This window comes from Eufriesea mexicana, unplaced genomic scaffold, assembly GCF_001483705.2.
Source record: "Eufriesea mexicana isolate 0111107269 unplaced genomic scaffold, ASM148370v2 scaffold124, whole genome shotgun sequence".
Taxonomy (NCBI): Eukaryota; Metazoa; Arthropoda; class Insecta; order Hymenoptera; family Apidae; genus Eufriesea; species Eufriesea mexicana.
The window spans coordinates 1,298,624-1,317,171 of record NW_016908357.1 but is presented as its reverse complement, the minus strand read 5'-3'; the positions used below and the strand labels follow the sequence as shown (position 1 = coordinate 1,317,171).

General features: G+C 47.5%; 1 protein-coding gene across 2 annotated transcripts in view; it reads left to right on the top strand.

The window, feature by feature from the left end:
- GckIII (Germinal centre kinase III) overlaps window positions 1-18,548 on the top strand; it is an 83,031-nt gene that overhangs the window by 17,174 nt on the left and 47,309 nt on the right. The window contains exon 1 of one of the 2 annotated variants that reach the window (XM_017911281.1): window positions 5,700-5,928. The exons of the other annotated variant lie outside the window; for it this stretch is intronic. The gene's annotated coding sequence lies outside the window, so the exon portion shown is untranslated. Of the gene's footprint in view, window positions 1-5,699; window positions 5,929-18,548 lie in introns of those variants that run through there. 2 annotated transcript variants of the gene reach the window in all.

The window sequence follows — 18,548 nt, the reverse complement described above, 5'->3', positions numbered from 1 at the left end:
CCATTTCCTGCCTGCCTTTTATCCCGCAGAAAAGTTGGAGAGAGACGCAGGAAGCTCGATTTATTCGGACGATCGAGATTAATGGCGGATAATCCTGGAGATGGTTATTACATTCGCTGGTGGCCGCAGCACCGGAGAAGCAGAATCGAATTTTCGGTAGGATCGACAGGGTTTTACGCGGTCTCTGTACGCGCGTGGACGGTAAAACAAATAGCCTTGGCAGTTTTTAATGGGTTCTTGCCAGGGGTGGTAATCTCTGCCCTGTATTCGAGCCACGAACTCGTTCACGGCTCTCCCATCGCGGCGAACGTTAATTAACGTTAATTAATTTTACATACTTAAACGTCAGTCCGTCGTCCTGTCGGAAAGAGACATCGCGATGAAGCTCTGTGTACACAGGGGAACGCTATTTTTCAATTGCTCCCGGAACGTTAATCAGAACTTTCCGCGACGCGGTACATTTCCATCCGATCTCTCTCTCTCTCTCTCTATCTCTATCTCTCTTATAATTAAGCTTCGCTCCACGATCCGTCCCTTTTTCACCACGAGATCTTAAACCTCTCCGAAGCGTTGGCAGGCTCGGTGTAGCGTAGAATCGGCTATCGATCGTGGTTGCAAAGTAGAATTCGATCGATGCAAATTATGGACATCTCTCTTCTCCCCTATTCCCCTCTTCCGTGAAACGAACGACGAAATTTCGCCAACGACAACGTAATTTCAGCCTGGCGGGTCGTAGTTCTCTCTATGCATACGTGTATATCTGCTACATTTCCTACGCAGTCGTTTCGAGCAGCTACATGAGTCATAGCCGAGCTACAGAAACGGATCATCGCGTTAGAGACATCGCGGAACAGGCGGGTGCGCATGTCAATCGGCATAATGAGATATCGAGATTTCCGTCCTACGTTGCAATCGTGTATGTACGTTATAAAACGCGGCGTTTCATTCTCGAGATACGTCTCTGTTATCGGCTGTCGTACGACATCGTTTACATAGATCATTCAATACGTTCCTGTTTATTCTCCTCTTTTATTCAAACCGAGAACGAGGCACAGTGTGTGCAGAAGATACGGCACGATGTTAGCATTTTGAATGACGTCAGCGTCGTTTTGTGCCATTCCACTCCACATCTCTTCCTCTCTTATTATCCGTCTCTTTTTCCTCCTTTTTTTTCCTTTTTTCGTCCATCCGAACATCCTTCCAGGTACGTCACGATCCTAAATTATCGCATTCTCGTGTCCGCTCCTTACGTGTCACGATCATCGGAATTCTATGGCTGGCCTTCCGAAAGATGAGTAATCGCTACGGGTAGTGCTCTCGTGGGAGGAATAGCAATTCGCGTTAGAAACGTCGCATCCGCGCGAATAGACACCCTTTACGCCGGTTTTCTTAACGAGAGCTCCTCCTCCACCTCGTCGCGATGAATTTTCATGCGAATTCGAACAAGTTCGACTGGCTTTCGGATACTTTGCACTCCGACCGAGACGCCTCGAGACGCCTCGAGACGCGAAGCCGGTTGATAAGTCGATTTAACGGCGGACTTTTAATGCGGCACCTAAGCGGAATACGATTTTACCGCTAAGAGGGTGCAAGTGAATTATTTCAGAGTTACAGAGACGCGCGACGGGAATGCGAGTTACGCGGTGAACGAAACGCTGTTAGAATGGAAAAGAGGTTAGGAGTGCGCCGGTAAGCGCACGGGAGAGAAAAATTAATGCTTCGCGTTGCTCCATAAATCTCGGAACAACGATCCGTTCGCAAGCGTTCGCTTTGCGCGCTCGTTATGCATTCTTGAGAGTGTTACAAAGCCAGGTTGCATCTCGGAGCAATCGATGTGTTTACCGTCTCTAGCCTCGGTTGCACCGTTCCGAGTTGCACCGGTAGATCGGCAAATCGAATCGTCGAAAGACTTCTCCCGGTGTTTAATCTATTTACCCCTGTGGGATGCCTCTTTCCGATCGTTAATTTCTTTTCTCCGTTTTTCTTGCAGGTAAGAAGGATCGATAATGGAGAAGAATTTAATTACGCCTGTGTTTGACCACACTTGGAGCGAGTAAGCAATTTTGCATGGATCTTTTGTTTTACCGATCGAGCTGTATTTTTTTTTGCCTCGTTTCGAAACACCCTTTCATCGGTGGCTTTTAGAGAGTCGCATTAACGGAGATGTAGGTTGTACGCAGCTTTAAAGCCCAGATTTATTTTGTTTCTCATCGGTTTCTGGATGAGAAGTTCTAGCCCTTGGTTGGCTGGCACAGAAACCACGAGACGAGAATAAAACTAACGAGACCGTAGTGTCGAAGGGGAAACTCTGGCGTTGTAGTACGGAGCAGACACACCCTTGGTACATATAGCACGCTCTATAAAGCTCGTAACCCTTATTACACGCGAATAATCTGATCTCTTACTCGGAGCCAGCCGCGAGAGGATCCCGTAAAATACGATGACACACATTTTCCAGGAAGTCGATCGAATCGCGGCTTTTCGTCCAGAGTATCGGAGGAGCCGCTTCTTAACGGAATTGTTCGAGCTCCCGGAATTCCTCTTCCAACGAAAATCCAGGCGAAGTGCGAGCGAGTGCTCGCGAAACAATATCTTTCTTTTAATCAAAGAAATCTGGCGGAATTCCAGAAAAATTTCCACGCAGTCGTGGCACGTTTCTCTCGTAACTAGCAGTCCGCTATTGCCGCGAAGTGGAAGAAGAAGAAGGAGGAGGAGTAGGAGGAGGAGGAGGAGAGTATAGGCAATAAAACCATGGGGTTCGTATTTATATAAACGGAAGAGGAATTATGGACATACGTGTGCGGGTTATTCCCGGTTTTATCCCGACTCGTTCCGATCTCACGCGCATCGGTATAACCGAATGTCGGCAACGCGTCATTTTTCACGGTATATCCAGCCACCGGCGGGATTTATCGCTTTTCTTAAAAACGCGTAAGTGGTCGAAATTACACGATACGCCAGATTCGTCGTCGCTGTTGGCCAACGTGATCGATCTTCCACTCGTTCCTCGTACTGCCGTCGAAGTTCCTTGCCTCCTCCAGGCACCGCAACATCCTTCAACTCGCTCGAGAAACCGGTTTCTCCTTCGTGCTCGTGCACCAATCTCGTCTCGATCGGAGTCTGAACCGCCGGCATCCCCACGAAATCCTACTAGCAGAACTTATTTTTCACCGTCCCGCGTCCACGAACTGGGCCGTCAGCCCAGAATTTGTATTCCACCCGGCCGAAGATGCATCGGCGAGCTTCGAGCTTAAAGGAGAAATGAATATTCATGTTTTTCAAATGTACACTCGCATTGTGCCACGACGGGATTTACGGAAGCCGCGATCAGGTCGTTAATCCCGAAGCTCGAAGATAACTCCGAGATACGTGCTTCTTTTAAAATCGTTCGCTCGGGTGATTCGTCGTTTCAATTTATACGACTTCCATCTCGCTATAATCGCGTTTTGTCTCACTTTCCTCGTATTCCCCAACGTGCTATTAACCCTCCCTCATTTGAGAAAATCGAGGTGCATCTTCACGAAAATTTTCCAGTTTCTCCATCGCTTCGCGTGATCAGATTTATCGTAAGACGGACAAAGGAACAGCGGAAAGTTATGAAATAATTCTGTTTTCCCATGAAAATAAGGTACAAAGAAATATCGGCCACGCTTAAACACGCGAGCTAACGAATCGTTTCCTCCACCTTATCGATCAGCTTCTTGTCGTCCACCCTCGGTCTTCGGAAAGCTTCTCGTTTTCTTAAGGAAATAACGTAGCCCCGAATTCGCTTTCCTCTCCTCGCCTTTTATCTTGCCATTCTAATTTATCTACCGTGCTACTCGCGCCGCGATAGAAAAAAATACGCTCGAGCGCGAGGGTGGTTTCCCGTCCGACCTTAAGTTCGTTGCAAATCGTTCTCGCAGTGTGAACTCGCCGCAAAGTTTCGATCGCGCGACTCAACGTTCCGTGATATTCTTCCCCAGCGGTCGACTGTTATTTTCCGTTGTCTGGCGGAGAGATTACCAAGCCGAGATTTTAATTTCACCGGGAGGGTGCGAGAGCATGGTCTGTTCGCGCGGTAAGTCGTCAAATATCACGGAGCGTTTATAAAGATTTGGAAACACGGAATTCAGCGGCAACAGTGCGACGAGGTTCATTCGCGAGCCTGGTATTTTAAATTTAAATCCTTCTTCGCGAAAGTTAGATATTTCCGCGCATTTACATATACTCGTCTTCCTTTTTTCCGTTCGATGAAAGAGAATCGTAAAAATATGAACGGATCCCTGAAGCATGAACCAGTTTCGCTTTTATCGTTTCGTTTAATAAACGCGGAATTAAAGTTTCTCACGATGGATGCGTTATTCCGCTTGGCTCCGCGCGGTTATTCGCGTCTTATCAATCCCCCGACGACAAACCATGGGGTGGGTCTCGATATCCAGAGAGGCGACCGAGCTTCCCCGTTCGATTTATTCGTCCAAGGACCCGACGGATTTCGTGGGTGGCGAATCCTAATTTACTTTTTTCATCCCGCTGCCACGACCTTCGCGTCGTGGTACATTGCCCCCGTCTTCTAGTTCTCCCGTACCCCTACTCCGTTCGAGGTTCATTCTCCCGTATAATAAAAAAAAAAAAAAAAAAAAAAAAAACAGGGGAAACTTCTTCGCTTTCGAAACTTCTGATCTTCGATTTCATGCAATATTCATTTTCCTTTGTTTCCTTCGGATTCCCGCTTCGAATAGATCGTTAAGCTCTCTTACGGTAAACGTTTACTCGCAATTTACCTTTGCAAAACTCGTATCTTTGCTGGAACCTGCTGCGCGAAAGAAACTGGATCTTTCCAGTTATTCCGTACGCGTGACGTATAATTTAATCCGTCGGTTTACACGCGGACGGGATATCGCTCCGTTTCCGGAAATTCATCCTCCGACAATTTCCAAGTTTGCAATCGTAAGGCGAAAGAGGGACGAGCCGAGAGCCCGAAACAGTCGTCTCGTCTCGGAATCGGTAACAATCGCGAAATCCCGATTTATCTCTGTCCCGCCAGCGCTACGACTTTCGCAATGGAGTGCATCGGCCTTCCTAGGTTCTTCAACCCCTCCGAAACTTGTCCATCTTATGGTAATACCGCAAAGCCTCGCTTTCCTTCTATCCTAATTTCCATTCCCGATAGAATCGAGACAGTCCACGGGGCGGTAAAGTGTTTCTCTCCCTGCCTTTTAATTGGCACGAACCGCTTAACATTCCGTAGGTGTGTCCTTGACGTTAGAACCGGCAAGAACGCCCGGTACGGAGACAAACCGATAAAAGAAAATCAGTGGGTTCAGAGCCAGGAACAAGCCGAAATTCCAATTTATCTTCTTTGTGCCGGGCGACCTTCGGATCGGGGTACATCGGCCCCTGACACCCCTGACTCCTCGCTCCGTGCTCGTCATATTCCTAAACTCTCTTCCACCCCTTTGCAACTAACGGCGACGCGCGCGCGAAAGAGAGAGAAAGAGAGGCAGACGGAGGGTGAGTTTTTGCCAGGCGAAGTAATTCCACCAGCAGACACCCCCTCCAGTTTGTCGGGCGCGTGGCGATACACGCAACCCCTCTCCGCGTGGTTTTCACTCCCCGGTAGTGGGGGTTGTTCAGGCAATACGGGGGTTGCGACGATACTGCGGGGAGAGAGAGAACCACTGGCTGGCTGGCTAGCTGGATGGTTCGTCGGCTGGTTGGCTGGTTGGTTGGTAAGGGGTTGCGTCGTGGCGCCGCCGTTGTCGTTTCTACGCGAATTCGTTTCGAGTAAGGGAGCCTTCAGTCGACGCGCGACTGTTCCGGAAGACAAGTATACGTGCACCCCGTGCTTGAACACGCAACACCCCCGTCGCGAAGTGCAACGACGATCGTCGGTCTTTCGGGGGGTACGCACCGGTGTGTGGCCAACGGATGGATTCGTCCTGAGAGGTAATCCTCGTCTTCGGAGAACTCAATTTCGTTCTCGTTTCTCTTTCGCGAGGTTCACGATCGTCCGATTTAAACGGACGGTCGACCAAGTTTGGAAAAAGTGGATGGACACGAAACTTTCCGGACGAATTTTTGATACCGGTAATGAAATTTCGCGTAAACGCGTGGAATAAATGGATATTGCTCGTTGGTAAGAAGAGTTTGCGTCAGAAGTATAGAACGACTGTACGTTTTATTATTCCGGGCTCACCCTCGTCCTATCATGCGACGATTCTTGTTAGCTTGCCAGCTAAATTTGGAAAGAGCGTAAAGATAGTGGCAACGTTACGGTTATACGCTTAGTCATCGATGCGGATGCTATTTCGTGGCAAAGAGTCCGCGTATGTATCATATTTTCCCGATATTTTCTATGGAAGACCAAACTTGGGCCTGACACCGTAGCTTTGCGAGATATCGATCGCGGACAAGAATGTTTCCCGTGGCTCGCATCGTTTGCCTTAATTGCAATCGATAATCCCTCGGCGCGAAGTTTCCTCGGCTGGTTTATTTTTGGATTCGTGACTCGCGAAACCCCGCGGAAATTCAGCTTCTACGAAATTTCACCCCTCGGTTTCCCCTTCGCTCGCTGGACGGTTTCCACGCGAGGTGGAGGAGGAGGAGGAAGGTTGTCCCACGTATTTGTACCTGGTCGGTTAGCAGCGTAAGTGCACGGAGGATCGCAACAGCCGTTAGCCATGGAACACGCGATGTCCGCGGCTAAAAGTCTTCTTCTGGCGAGCGAGTTCGTTAAGGAACGGTGATATCGGGTTTATTTATAGATTCATAGCGAGTCATTGCGAGAGAAGTAGCACTCTGCAGGCGAAGGATCAACGGGTCCGGCACGAAACATCGGTGAACCGTTTCGTGTCCCGTAAGAGACGAAGAACAAGGCGGTCGGCTACCGGCTTACCGGCCTACCTGACGGTGATACCAATTTCCAACTTGTTGACGAGCGTCGCGTGACGCGCCGGTTTTTCTCTTGGCCACGGTTCATATTCGCCAGTGCACCAGCCAGACGGTGGCTCGTTCGAACGAGTTCCAATCTGGTTGCGTCAAAGCGCCATTGTGGAAGAGAGAACCGGTCACGAGACGCCTCGTGGTACCGGGAAAATAAGAATCCCGATGACGCCTGTTTGTTTCTTCTGCGGTTTCCCTTTTTAGAGGCATATGCAGGCGTATGCGTGCGTGCGTGCGATTTTGCCGATTCGAGGCAACTTCCAATCGATTTTCCTGCAACTTTACCGAAACTTTGGAAAAGAATGGGTGGTCCGATCGGATCGATACGCGGTAGTATTGGGTAAAACGTAGGAATTTGTACGTGACGCTGCACCAAGCTCGGGAAGTTCCGATAAAGTGGCTTACCGTGATCTGTTCTTTATCTCGGCGTCTCCTGTGGGGCTTCTTCGCAGCGTCGAAGATTTACGGTGTCTACGGGGAAGAAGTTTGGATAATGCTCGTGAAACGCTGCCATACACGCCGATCCTCCTCCGGTGGGGGTCGCTCCTTCCTCGGGGGGTGGTAGAAACGCGTAGTCGCGCAGAAACAAAAGAGAAATCGCCGGAAGATAAGAAACGTTGGAGAGCAAAAATTGTTTGCCTCTCTTGAACCTTTCAGCGTAACTGCCGCTTCCGGGGAATTAATGTGTGTCTCCTTGCAAAAATTCCGCGTCTGGCGAAACAACGAGAGCTCTCGAGCAGCGTAGCGTTTTTATCGTCGTTTCTTGGGAGGGGGGTGGAGAGATATTTCAGTCTGGTCCGGTGGTTTTGAATAGCCGTCGCGAAGAAATTCGAATTTTACGCTGCGGGATTTATCGCTCGAATCCGGAAGGCAGCCGGCTAACGAAAGGAACACAATGTGCCCGCGCGCTCGTGTTCCGTGCTTAGAATATTTACACGCGTTTAATACACTATGAGTTATTTTACGGGATCGTAAAGCTTGTTCGGCAATAAAACCGTCGCTCCACGAGATACCGTGGCTGCCTATAATTCACCAAGGGGCCACCTAATGTTAATAAGTGGAGAGCGTAACGGCAGAATCTGTTATGAAAGACGGTAACGAGGAACCGGTGGTCCGTGACGCCCGATTAATCCTTCATCGAGCTACGCGTTATTCCTATTTTTAACTCGAAACGAATTTCGATCGATCGAGTAATCCTGCGTTCTTATTAATATAACGTCGAATCGATTACTCTCGCGTAGGCTCGAGCAGTCCTTTTCGCCGATCGACTCACGCGATCGCGACGCCGATGTAATTTCTAGGAGACGAGTGATTACGGCACGCTCGCGTATCCGATGTTTAAATTACGCTCGGATAATCCGTTACTCTTTTTACGTCTTTTTCGCTCGGTTTCGCGACGAGCAGGTTGTCACGGAAAAATATACCCGAGATATTCTTTCTAGATTCGATTATCAAGGGACCGGGAGGTGGAACCGATCGAAGCGGTGCTAAATTATCCGTGGATGTTAAAGCCGCGCGTACATACGCGAAGCAATTTCCTCGCGTGATTCATAATGTCGCCTGTATCGCGTAATTCGTGCAGAGCGTGTGGGCGTTATCTGATTTTTCGGTAAGACGCGTGCTCGCAGACCACCCTGGCTCGCTATTTTTCGCGCGTGCAAACTTTCTTGCCCGTTAGAAACACGCAAGCCACTAACCTCGCGACTACGGCAATCGAGGTGCAATTGCCTGGAAATCGACTCGCCGCTTCTTCAAAATTCCTCCTCGCCGTCCTTTCATATCCTTCTGCACCGTTGCAACGGAACACCGATCGATCGCGTCTCGAAGCAGCCTTCCGACCGAAAGATATAACTCCGTTACTCTCGGAGCTTCAAACGAACCAACGTTTAAATTGCAAAAAGTTTACGCACGCTAAATTTTTCCCTCACAGTTCCGGCCGCTGTTTTCCGAAAAGGGAGGAAAAAAGTACGGAGAGGAGAATAGAAAAGGAGATGAAAAGAGGAACGATCTCTCGAGGTTACGCGCACGAATAAAAATATTTGCAGTCTCGGCTCGTTACGCTCGTAAAAGTTCCACCCGCGCACAAAGCAGCGTCTGGTGCGATGCACTATGATCGATCGCGGACGTATATGCAGGCTCGTATTTTTAGATGCCGGACTGACAGGTGAGAGATGCTGCACACGAGTCTCTTTCTCCGATATTCCGAATTCCGCGAATGCGTCGAATATCTGACAGCCGTGCGGTTTCCGAAATCTCCTGGCCCGATGTATCGGCTATTCCTGGCCGCTATCGCCACCGATTTCCCACCGATCCGCGCGGAATCATCGCGAGCGTAACCCTAACGCGGAAGCATCTAGAGCGGAAAGAAGCTCGCTCGTCTGATCGTTGATTTATTCGTGTATACGTTCGGAATGTTGAAAAGGCGCGGAAAATCGCTTTGAAAAATTAGCTGCCACTCCCGGCGAAATAGGCTACATATTTACCGAGTGCTTAAAGAGGAGGCACCCGCTCGTCGGTTGTATACAGAAACGAGATAGGCAAGATGATGCACTGTTTGCGTGCCGAGATCAAAGCCTCTCTAAAAATATTGCTCGTCTATTTGGACTCGCGACTCGTACGTTTCGCGCAACGCGAAGATCCAAGAGGCTGCCTTAAAAATAACCGATCGCTTTTGCATTTTTCCGGGTCACCGGATGTTCCTTTTCCAATCTTCGAGTACTCCTCGATCTCATCGCGAGGCAAACTTACCGTGGCAGATTGGCTCACGCGATAATTCGCTCGTACGGCGCAACGAGGTTCTACGCCGGAGCATCGAACGGCGATATCGATTGTCTCGGCGGTTAGGCGAGATTTCTGCAGTTCCTTTTGCCCTCCGACTATTTCCGTGGTCAGTGTCCGCTGTGCATTAGCCGTGGGAAATAATCTATCACTTCGCGGACTTCCTTTCGGTGCTACCATCCCGGGATTCTCTCCGTCGCGATAGGATTGGGTCTCGGAAAAATTTCCGCGTTCAGGAAGCGATCCAACTGCGGCTCCAGAGGCGGAAATTCTGCAGATAAAAAATAACCGGAAGGAATTTCAGCGACAAGTTTGACGCGTGATCAATTTTATCGCGACGTTTGCTCCGCCGTGATAGCTCGGATAGAGCCACTCTGTCATCGCGGAAGCCCGGCTTCTCGACGGGGATTTTTAATTTCCCAGAGAGTTTCGAGGCCGATTTAAATGTCGCTTTGGCGAACGAATCGTTTGATAGCGGGAACGCGTCCGTGGCCGCAGAAAACCTTTGCGAGCGAGCTGCAGATGCGACTGCATTGTGAAGCGTGTCCGGCTGTGCGGGCCGCCGATAGGATTCATGAAAACTGGTCCATAGAAATCCTCCGCAGACTTGCCTGTTCGCGTGGATACGAGCGCGCAGAGGAAACGTATTGTTTGCGGGAGACAGATTCATTTAGACTTGTCGCTCGCCTCGAAGCGGCATCGATTAAGGGCCGTCCAGACGAACGCGAAATCCACCGGATAATCCGCGCGACGACCCGTTCTCTTCGTTCCCTGCGATATTCCAGTCGCGTCGCATAGTGGCCAATTTCTCCCAAAAGCTGGCCAAAGTACGAACGCGTCTTTTGATTTCTGCAAAAATTCCTGTCTTTGGAATACGCATAATATCGATGATGTTTCGTGCTGTGAAAATGAAGGCTAAATTTACGACTTATCGTAATCTATGTTGATTTAAATAACATTGCATGCGTAGCTCTTAGCTTGGAACTCTTTGGAATACGCATAATATCGATGATGTTTCGTGCTGTGAAAATGAAGGCTAAATTTACGACTATCGTAATCTATGTTGATTTAAATAACATTGCATGCGTAGCTCTTAGCTTGGAATCATTTTCCAAAAATTACTCTTTGGAAAACGATACCAATTACCAGGTCTCACCACGAGGAGGTGGCTACGCATCGAGACCCGGACATGCGCCCTAGTGGCGCAGCCTGCTGGCGCTATCTCTATCAAAGGTAACTTAATCTAACTTGGAGCGAAAGAAGTTAAAGTAAGAATCTACTGACACTTTATTATATTTCGTGTCTTACAAAGGGCATTTCGATTCGGTATACTACAACTCTATTGTCGCGACACTAAGATATTTTACTTCTCATAAAAATAGGGAATAAAGTATAAAACACGCGAGCAAGTTAAAAATCGCGACCGCGCCCGAACGAGTTCGCGATTATTCGAAAGACCGACTAGCCTACGAGGCGTACTCTGGTGTACAAGGCAAACTTCATGCCTCGGCACTCTCCCGATCGGGCCTAGCTCAAGTCCAGTCACTGTCGTTCTCGTCAAGACTTACACGTGGACCAAGGATAGTCCCCGAACCACCGAAACCCCAGAGTCGATACGAGGGTCCGGCGGGGCATTGCAAGCCAGACAGACACTTCGCATCCCAGCCACACGGGGTAGAACTTAATCATCCCTGTGGTCTAACCGTAGACACTATGTCCGTCCAACTGCGTACCCGAACCCCAGTCGCGTACGCGACCGGGGCAGCTGGACCCCCGCATCAAGTCCAGAAGAATCAGTGACCCGGGTGCCACCCTGGAACTCGATGCATGACGAGATTGACAGTGGCTGGAAATGAGTGTCGGAGACGAGTCGTGAGGATGACTTATGAGACGCAAAGTTGTCGAGTACACGAGAGCACGTCGCGCAGGCTAGTCGGTGCTTAAGAACGATCGCGATTATCGCGAGAACAATTATGTTCTATTTGGTAAACGGAAGGGGTAAGAGAAGAGAAATATGAATTGTATATGTTCGCTCCAAGTTAGGTAGCTTACCCTTATACAGATAGCGCGCACATGGTACTTAGTCTAGGGATCTACCTTACGATTCGGTGCTTAAGAACGATCGCGATTATCGCGAGAACAATTATGTTCTATTTGGTAAACGGAAGGAACTTTGGTAAGAGAAGAGAAATATGAATTGTATATGTTCGCTCCAAGTTAGGTAGCTTACCCTAGTACAGATAGCGCGCACATGGTACTTAGTCTAGGGATCTACCTTACGACTACTTAGGTCTACTTAGGTCTAAACACACGCATCCCGGGTCGTCCATTGATGTGTCTCAAATGAAGTCTTAAGGAAATTTGGGTATCTTAGAAACCTAAAAGCTAAAACAGAATATATTATTGTTAATATAAACCTGAAAGGAAACGGATTAGTACGAGGAAACACGATAAAAGCGAAACGAGTATGAACCATGAAGGTAAACCGAATGTAAAGAACAACCCAACGACGAAACATTCGAATATTATACGAAATATTCGATTTCTCAAATATAAATAAAATCTGAAAGAAAAATAATTAAAACATGAAATGAAACGGATTAGTAAATAGAAACAAAAGAGAAATCGAGAGAACAATCCAACAGTGAGACATAAACAAACCAACGTCGAGACTTTCGAATATTATACGAAATATTCGAATTTTTAAATATAAATAAAATCTGTAAGAAAAATAATTAAAGCCTGAAATGAAATGGATTAGTAAATAGAAACAAAAGAGAAATCGAGAGAACAATCCAACAGTGAGACATAAACAAACCAACGTCGAGACTTTCGAATATTATACGAAATATTCGAATTTTTAAATATAAATAAAATCTGTAAGAAAAATAATTAAAGCCTGAAATGAAATGGATTAGTAAATAGAAACAAAAGAGAAATCGAGAGAACAACCCGACAGTGAGACATAAACAAACCAACGTCGAGACTTTCGAATATTATACGAAATATTCGAATTTTTAAATATAAATAAAATCTGTAAGAAAAATAATTAAAACCTGAAATGAAACGGGATTAGTAAGAGGAAACGAAATAAGAGCGGAAGGAACAACCCAACGATGAGACATAAACGAAACAACAACGAAACATTTGAATATTGTACGAAATATTCAAATGTTTAAATAGAAATGAATAGAAACGAAAAACTAACATCTGAAATAAAAAAAAAAAATAATTAGAAGCTGAAAAAATAAAAAATAATTAATATCTGAAAGAAAGAAATAATTAATAGCTGAAAATAAAAAAAATTATTTAAGGGGGTGGAGGTGGGTGGGGTAGCCAACCCCACCTCACTTCGGACCCACCCCCACTCCCGCACACGTAAAAATTTATATGTTACACTCGCGATGCCAAACCGGCAAATGACTCGAGCAGCGGAGCGGCGTCCCTTATATAGCCTCCGATCGACCGAGGCCCCCCACCCCGATCGGAAATTTTTGAACTTTGTGGATTTTATTAATTATTAATTTTCCGCTCTCATAGCCAATAAATTATTAACTTTTTCACTTTTATCATAAATATACGTTACGAGCAATTTGTTAATAACAATATTAACTTGTTGTTAACAATAGGTGCAATACTTTATAAACTTTTTGTAAGTTATAGGTATATTTTAACACAAGTATACATTATAGGTTCAACTAATAGCTGCTAATTTCTTAATTTTTTCACTTTTATTATAAATTTACGTTGCGAACAATTTGTTATTAACAATAAGTGCAATAATTTATAGATCTTTTATAAATTATAACTACATTTTAACAGAAGTATGTTGTATCTTCAAGTAATAGCCAGTAATTTATTGATTTTTCTTTATTATAAATTTACTTTGCGAACAATTTATTTTTAACAATATTAATTTGTTACTAGCAATATATGCAATAATTTATAAACTTCTCTTATGTTTTTAGAATATAAATTTCCGTGTTGCGTTTATATTAAGTATTTCCCCTATTTTTTGAGCCCGAGATATCTTCGTTTCTATTTTTTCTCCAAATTTTCTGACTGTAATTCTTTCTAAACAATTTACAAATTTCGCGAGACAATTCTATCGTTTATTCCGTGCAACAAAACTCAGTTTTACACTTGAAAAATTGACTTTGGTCCAGCTTTTCGGCGAAATTCCTCTGTGCGTCGTTTCCCTGCGTTTGGCCTCGCTCCATAAAAAGTCGCGAGTGAAGCGTCGAGCCTTCCCTTCTTTTCCTATGGCGAATCGATTTGTCTAGCTCGCGACATAGAAACGCGAAACGCGACTCAACCATACCTACCGCTCGTTTTCTTCGGCTACCCTCCACCATCTGTGCGTTCTAACGATTTTGCCTCGCTGGTTGATTTAGTAATCGATTGCTCGAAACGAATGAAACGTCGATTCTAACGATACGAATTGCCGGGCACAGCTTGGTACCGACCTCGGCCACGGGTTCCTACTAAACCGAAATCGTCACGCGATTAGGATTTACTTATAAATCCCTCGACGATGTTTAGACTCGGTCTAGAGTCTATAGTCTAGCGTCTAGAAGAAGACGATTTGTTTTAGAAGACGTTCGTGCACCTGAGGATACGCGCGGTTGTTCGAAATCGCACCGGCGATTGTTCGAATGCAGGTAGTCGTTTCATGACCAACCCTTCGGAATTTTGAACGTTGATTCGCTTCGTGGGGCGCAATTAAATCGAGATTCTCGAAAAATCAATTATTTCGGGACGCTTTTGTTTTCGCAAACCAGTCGCAGTATTGTTATCACGGACGATAAATCATTAAGGGAACAGCGATTCGGTCATAGGATTAACGAAACCAACATGATTCGCTGGCCGTGGCGGCTCTCGTTAATCTCGGACGTTCCATTAGGCCGTGTTCACAGTGGCACGTTTGCAAGCACAATGTGCTTGCGCCGCGTCATGTAATCCGACCGCATAAAGACTGGAACCGTGTAATGCTAGGAAATTCTCCCCTCGGCATTTCGCGGCATTCGCAGTCATGCTCGCCAAAGTGACACTCTGCATTGTTTTTAGCCGTGGTCACGTTAATCGAGCCCCAAGCATGGCCCCGTTGGTCGAATTTATGCCGGCATTATCCCGATTCTGTTCGTTAAAAGGCGAGTACTTTTAACCCTGCGTTTAATTCCGCGTCTGCCCGTTCTTCTGATCGAAATCATCCTTTGTTCCGAATCGACTTAATCTCTCTCTCATTGTAAAACTTATGGTCCGCGTACGCGGTGAACGGATCGTGCTGCACCGAAGATTAATATCGCGCAGCGAAAGGGGTGAGAACAATCGCGAAAATGATCCAACACGAGCTATCGTACGCAATCGTGTTAGAGTAGTGCGCCATTTCGATTGGTCGCGACACGGTCAGGAGACCGTTTCCGTTAGCCGTTCGAGTTAATCGAATTTGACGGGTCAAGTTTGTATAACACGTGCCGAGTCGCACGTCTGTCGGGATCTAGAAAATCGTCTATTTGAGCGCAATTTTCCGGGCTGCTTTGACAGGAAATTACGCGAAACCCGATTCGATCCATCGGAGACTCATTAGCCAGCCGAATCCAAAAAGGAAAGAAAACTTTCATCCCCCGTGCCTTCCGGTTCCATAAACTCTCGAATTTACGGTACATCGGTGGTACCTACCCCTTGTTTAGACGATGCAAGTTTCGCGGCACTGTTGGCGAACGCGCGAGGTGCATTTGCGAACATCATAGAGGAACGTGTGCCACATGTGTCCATCGACGTGGTCCGGGAAACGCAACGGGGTAACGAGGAATCTATGGGATGTCCCTCCGCGTATCGCATCGTCGATCAGCGTTCGACATCGATTCGATCGAGCAAGCAGGCAACGTTGGCAGTTGCAGTTAATCGAGCATAGGATGGATTATTAGCCATCATATCAATGGCAGATCAATCATAATCGGACGCGACGGTGGTTCTTTCGGCTTTGCGTTCCGATTCCATCTCCGAGTCTCTTTGTGCGAAACGGACGCGGTTAGCTCGCGAATCAATTATCCCGGGCTATTAATTGGAATTAACGTGGCGGCGATTGTGCAACCAGACCACGGAGAGGAGCCAGTGGCCTGCACGCGTGGTTTTTCACCGATGAAATATCGCTGTCGGATCTGCCAGGTATTCGCGAGGTGTACGGCCGTCGTCGTAAAGTGCTCCGTAATTGACCTCGTTATGCAATCGATCTGCCATCGTCTCGTCGACTATTAGATATTAAACAACGCTATTGCGATATTCCTTGTAATACGATTAATCGAATATATACATACGCGGCTAAAGAAGCACCCGTAGAAGGTACCTGAAAACCGTGAAACCTATCATCGTTGTAATTCTCCAGACGAATCGAAGCGAAACGAAACGAAGAGGAACCAAAGGTTTCCGGGATGCTCGGTTACGTGGCGAAAAATCCAGGATTTCGGACATCCGTCGACAAACACTGCCGCGACTATACCGAAAGTAGCTTCACCGAGCCGGGTTGCTCGATATCGCGAGATATTGCCTCCATCGCGATGAATCGCCAGCCGTGCATGTTCCAGTCGGACATTTTCCCTTCTCTTTCTGGCTTTTTTCTCGCTCGTTGCCCAGCCTGACAAAGGCATCGTATATGTAACGATGGCTGCGTAGATACACGCGACACTCATCCGTATCGGAGCGTGCTCGTGTCGGCGAATACTCGGTGACCGTGCTCACGTACACGTACACAAGTCGCGGCATAGGTTGGCTTATGTAAATGGACACGTAACACTGGATGCACGTTCCGAGAGCAGGTGGAATATGACCCCCGGTGTGCATCAGGAGAATGCATCGTGGACGGGGACTTAGAGTTTTAGTACGCCGCTGTCTATGTTCTTCCCTGCCGCTTCTGCCGTCGTCTACTTCCCGTCTCCTCTCCGCTGTTTTCTCCTCGCCGCCTCTGGCAGTGGAAAAACACGCAAACGAACCACCCACCGACTCGTGCAATTCGCTTCGGAGCAACTCTCCTTGTCCAACGTCCACGATTCTTTCCTACTCTCGCTCTCTTCCGCCTGGGCCACCTAAATTTCGCAGGGTAATCTGGCGATCGTGAATTTTTATACCTCTCTGGCACGGGAAACGCGGAGAGAAGCAGAGTATCGGAATAGAATAAATCTCGAATGACGAAACAGGATCGTAAAAATTTCGAGTCCGCGTCTGGTTGGTCCCGTTGTTTTTGCGCGATGTACTTTCCGCGTTAGCGTTACTCGAGTTTCATCGATGCTCGCATCCAGCCGGGCATGTAAAATTTGCGCAGGGAACCGGGTACACGACTGTGGTACTCGGCGTCGTTCCTTTTAACGAGTCGATATTTTATTTAGCCTCTATCCGACCTCCTTTCCCCGGCTTCCGTTGCCAGAAGGAGAGTTTCGAGATAGTCCGCGCGCCAGTAGGATCCATTTCAAGGCTGCAAAGAGCAAGGTCGACACGAAAGGGAACTCGAGCACACGAACGCGATCGCGATCCGTTAAAGCTGATTGCTACGTGCATTTTTACCTCCGATAAAGGCGCTCGCGAACGAGGATCCGGTGCTGCCGTGGCTTGGTTTTTCTTTTTAATCTCAACGCCGCGAGTCGCGTCGATTCTCTCGAATTTCGAGCACCTTTGAATATCGGAAGCGCTTTTAGACGATCGTATTTGGCACGCGTAAAAGCGCCGTGACGTCTCTTTGTTTTTCCACGCGAATCGCGAAACGAATGCAATCTTCCACGCGCTGATCCAATAACACCTTGCTGCCAGCTGCAATCGGACACGAATCCCTGATACTCTTACGCGATATTCCCATTTGTCTTCGGACGAATCGCGAAAAGAACAAGGATCCCCGAGCCAATATTTCCATTCCCTTGATCCCGATACAAGCTTCGACCTCTGCCTGCGAGCTGGCTCGCAATATTCTCGCACGGACTGCCAGTATCTTCCCTCGAACGTGTCCCCTGCATCCAACGCGATAACTCGCCCGAGCTTCTGCAAGCGATACAATGGTGCTTCATATCGAGGTCTGGGATGAAATCGGTGGACCATTTCGAAAAGAACGATACAAACGACGGATAAACCGTGCGGCTCTCGTACGCGAATAATTTTCCCGTGATTTACGTCGCGCTCCTTCGCTAACTTGCCTCCAGGACTGTTCGCTTTTTAATCGAGTTTGCGGATCTACCGACGAAAAACATCCACGTACTCGCCGAATCCACCGATATTCCCATCCGCCGACTTCCCCGACGCACTATCACTCGTAACTCAGTGGAAAAACCGTTCGCTTCCGAGGCTATATTTCGCGGAGTTTCAATGGCGGGCCATTTCGCGTGGGTCTGCTCGGTTGAAGCATCGAAAGCTCGTGCAGAGACAGAAAAAGGGAGAAAGTCCCTGGGCAGGAATATTCGCAGCGAGTAGATTCTCCGCAGTCCTTGCAGCTGGCAGCTTGCTCGAGTTTATTTTAGAGAACGGCGTATCTTGTTCCCTCCAGGAGACTTTTGTGCACCGTTTTACCAATTGAAATCAACTTTGGCGAATCTCGCTCTCGCGGAAAGTAACAGGGGGATCTTAGCATCGAGTACGGGAACTCTGCGAGAAGAATTCGCCGAGAGTTTGAATAGCTCCAAGCCAGTCTCGGATTCCAAGCTCCCCATCCAGTGGCATCTCTATCGCCTAATACTTTGCCAGCTCGCGGAGTTCATCGCGAATCCACGAATCCGCTCGTTCTCGAGTAAACCAGCGCTTGGTCGGCCTAATCGCGTTTTGGTCCAAGATCCAAAGCATCGAGGCATAATGCACTCGTGCGTCACGAA